Raw genomic sequence first — 4,735 nt, 5'->3', positions numbered from 1 at the left:
GGCCCAGGCCCCGCCCCTATCCCCTCTCTCTCTCTGTCTCTCTCTGAAGCCCCGTCCTCCTGATGGGGCCGCCTCTGCCGCCGCCCCGGGCCCCTCACTGATGATGTCACTGGTGCGTCACATGACCACGTGTTCTCGGGAGACGTAACTCAGCCCTCCGAGTCACACCTCAGCATTCAGATGACCCGCCCCTTCACCTCTCTCATGGACGCTCTGAGCTAAGAGACATATTATGCTTTATATTATGGTTTCTAAAGGTTTGGGCACAATCAATCAATCTCAATCAAGTATTCAGCATTATAGAACTTGTATGGGAAATGCCCTCTTTGAGCATTTGCTGCAAATGACTGTCTACTCTACGGTAGAAACTGTATTAACTGATTAAAAATGCTGACTTTTTACCTGGTTTATAGTTAATATGTCTAGAAATACCAGGTCTATCCACAAAAACTGATAGAAAGTTCAATGTCTCTGTCAGCAGAAATTAAACAAATATTCTTTTCTTTCTTTTAGTATTTAGGGAAAAAAAACAACCTGTAATTATTAAGTCTAAACCTTTGAATGTTGGATTAGTGAAGCAGCTTGAAACTAATTATAGAGAAGGTAATTAAGTCTAATGGATGAATTAATGGGCTGGAAGTGTTACCCCAAGTTATAAATGAGGTAACTAAATGCTAATGCTTTCATCTCAGCATAATATGTCTCTTTTAACATGGCAGTTTTTATTTAGCGGTAGTAATTCGTAGAGTCCAGACTCAAAAGTAGCAGTAATAGTCTATTCCACTTAATGATCTGTAGAATTTGAAGTTATTTTGGTCCAAACGTCTATGTAGTTTTTGCTCATTTGTGAGGGGGTCAACAGGGGCTTCAAAAGGTTTTCAAGCACATTCTGACATACCGTGTGGAGATTTATCGATGTACTGTAAAAGTGGACGAGTGGTAACTTATGAATACTGTATTTTTCATGTTCACCTTCAACGCGTCATGAGCCTCGCTACTCACTCATAACACCCAGGGACTCCGAGATTTGACTTTCTATTTATGTGTTTACAATATTGTGTCAAGCTAAAACAGTAAAGCGGCACTGAGGAGCTTTCCTGGTAGAGGGTGGACTGTCGAGTTGCCTTCATGGAGATGTTATGTATCAGTTTGCATCGCTACATGCTTGCAATTTTCTCTTTTTAAAAAAAAAAACGGTGACAAATCTCGCATCAAAAAAGGGATTGCAGAAAGTGTACGAGGGAAGCTGAGGTAAGAAGCTGAGACCGGCAGCAGTGAAAAAGCTACACTGATAATCCTTATGTTATGATAGATTATTACTAGGAATGTAACACTAACCGAAATATTGTGATATAGTATCGTCAGAAGTCTCACAGTAATATCGAACTCTGTCACAATATATAAAATTATAAGTTCCTTTGCTTAAATGTATTCTTCTTTAGTACGAACAGCTAATAAAACCTGGGAACTACATATCCCATGGTTCATTTCAGCACAGACGACATGAAGAGATATGTTTTTTATTTGAATTCTTGGGATTATGACAGTAATACTACGCACCAAAATCTTGTCAAGGTATTTTAAAAGCAAAAAAGTATCATAAATATCCTACCGAGAGATTTGGATATCGTTACATCCTTAATTATTACTATATTATTTACATATTTGTGGTTAAAATTTGGTTTTTGGAAGGAAAATATCTCTTAATTGATGAATAAGGAACTAAGGAACTACAAACCTAGAAAAAAAAATTGCTATATGGACTTCCAAGATAGACACATTTAATGCCATGCAGTGGAACATTCCAGGCAAAGCAAAAGAATCTCCATGGAGACAAGCAGGTGGACAAGCAGACCCTCCTCCAGAAAAGTTACACAGCGCAACTTTAATACATTTGCAAGATGTGCCAAGCCTGTTAAATGGAAGATGACTTTTAAGGGGATGTCCGAACGAGAAATTTTGAGTATTTTTCTAAATTATTTTACTTACCGAACATCTATTTTAAATAATACAAAGCCTTATTTTAGGCTTCAAATACGCTGAAAAAAAAAATCTCTAGGGTTTTAAGCCACCATTTGGATTTGATATTTAGATAACCACCAAATAGGTAACTTAAAGGCACGAATTAATAGATAGATAGGTTGGATTTGTGGGAAGACTGGACAAAACTGGTAGAATCTGCTCTGTGGTGCTACCGTGTCAAAAGCAATACACTCTACCATATTATCATAGAAGCCAGGGACCATAAAGGGGCAAACACAGGACACCACAACTGCCCTGGGTCACACTGTGTACATGTCTGCTTCAGGGGCAGGAGGAAATTACTATTTTTCTTCAGGATCTTTACCCCACGCTGCAAAAACTGGAAATCTACATGAGTTCAAATTGGTCTGAGTAATTTTACTAGTTTAGTTTTATTCAGTTTGTCCGTCAAATTTAGTTTATCTTGAGTAAAAAAAATGAGATTATGCTCCACGGACCATACAGAAACACATCTAAAACCATTAAATCAAATAATGGTATCGCTGATATCAGAGGGTTTTCCAGATATCGTATTGGTCCGACATTGAAATGTATTTTGTCTCTTTGAAGATACTAATGAGTAAATATGTAACTTTTTGTGAACTTAACGACAACTAAAGAAAAATAATAATACCGGTAAATAAACAGTGGATATCCTCCTGGGACCAGAAGAAAAAAAAATGTATTGCAATATATTTTTTGTGATTTTCTATCTATTTGGAGGTAAATAAATATAAATTTTATAAAATATTTTTATTTATAATTTTGTAACCTCTGCAATGGACGCCAGGGACATTTTGTTGTTGATTTCTGATAGATTTTTTGATGACCAACATCTCTGTCAAGCCTCTACAGTCACCTCAAAAAGTTTGTAAACTCCCTTTTAATAACATTTTTTTTTTATCCTAGTGCAGCCACAAACTAACTCCTGTTGCGTTTATTTTTTTTATCCTGGACATGATAGTACCCCATAATCCCCCAACCCTATTTTGGCAGAGGAACTTAACCCCCCCCCATTAAGAGTTTATCTCAAAACACCTAAAAGATCGACTGGTTAACACAATGTCCACTATAAAGGACACAAATGAATGGGTCGGGTCTCAGGAGGATATTGCGGTCGGCTCAAAAACTATACTGAATCATTCTCATACACAAACTAAATAAACTAATCAGAACTACTCTATAATATAAATTTAAAGTCATTTTAACTCCTGTAGCTTTTCCATTTTTGCAGTACAGGTCACAAACACACACAATACAATATGCTTCCGAGATGATAACCATTTGATTCCTCAGTATTTGACCTTCAGACATTCCTGTACTGTACATAGGCCAGTCTTACCTTGACATGAAGCACTTGGCGAACGGGTCTCTGCCCTCTGCGTCTGTCCCGGGAGAGAAACGATCTGTCAGACACGTTTGTGATGGTGGCACTCTATGGTGGAAGTCTGTTCTGAGTATGTGTGCTATTGAAGTGACTGTATTGATTTTCGGTGATGTACGAGGAGTTTTTAAGTACGCTTTTATGTGGTACTATATGTGCAGTGTTGGCGAGGTGAAAAGAGGAATCGTGTTGGCGCTCAGGCTTCGTTCATGCTGACAGAGACTTGGTTTGATCCTGTTCAAGTGCCAGTTTAGTCCTGGTCTAGCCTGGTTTATAAACTTGTAATCATTTTTTCTTATGGTCAAAATAAGACCACTGTATGCTGTCTGCATCTAATTATAATGCACACCAGGAATATTTGCATGCTAGTTGTAATTGGAAGTGATTGTTTTTTTAGTTTTTAGGAAAGCAAAAGTCAGATACAGTGTCTTTAAACGCAAAAATATATAGCGATAACATTTACTTTGCAATAGATTGGCACACAAATCTAGCAAAGAAAGCGCCACCTAGTGTCTCCGCTCAATTTAATTTCTCTCCAGCAACTAGGTCAAGAATCGGAACACACTAGACGGTTCGCAAAAACCCCAGAAGTGCAAGTTCGGGCACCAGCCAATCAGTGAAGAGTGATATATTCAGTGTGGTCAACGATTCCCGAGATCGAGGATTTAAAGCCGGAACAAAGAGAATGTTTGGTGAATTTGATCAAGGGGAAAGACGTTATTGTCCTTCTTCCTGCAGGGTTTGGGAAAAGCTTAACATACCAGTTTGCCCCGTTAGCGGCGCATTGCATACATCACAACCAAATAGCAGCGATTTGTTAAATGATTAAAAAGTACCCGCCTACTGTTGAGAGAACAAAATCTAAGGCTGCAAGGTCAGACGGTTTGTACGAAGTGAAACGAAGTAAAACAGGCTAATGAATCAGTCTAACACAATTCTGGCATTAGTTAGAAACCTCAAGCCACCCAGCTTCAATTTTTACAATCTACAAATACCATCGCTGCATGAGTACCACATACTACAAAGCTACTTCTAAACTCCTTCAAGTACTGCGTTAAACTGGCCAGCCGGATCATTCCATCTGTATTTCCTCTTCTCTCATGCACCATTCCCACTCTCTCTCTCTTTAATGTAAGCGCATTGGTGTGGAATAACTGTACTGTGAAGACTGTGAATCTTGGTGTTATTCTGTGGCATGGATTTGCATTTCTATAGTTAACTTGAAACAAACTCCTTTATTTTGACGAAACTGTAATTTTATCGTTTATTTTTTACTGTCTTGCTGGATAGACCCATTGTTTGTACAGTGCCGCTCCCACCGATGCTACA

The sequence above is a fragment of the Boleophthalmus pectinirostris genome, unplaced genomic scaffold, assembly GCF_026225935.1.
Source record: "Boleophthalmus pectinirostris isolate CB_2022bp ecotype Guang Dong unplaced genomic scaffold, ASM2622593v1 HiC_scaffold_23, whole genome shotgun sequence".
NCBI lineage: Eukaryota > Metazoa > Chordata > Actinopteri > Gobiiformes > Gobiidae > Boleophthalmus > Boleophthalmus pectinirostris.
Note: the sequence above shows the minus strand (reverse complement) of the source record.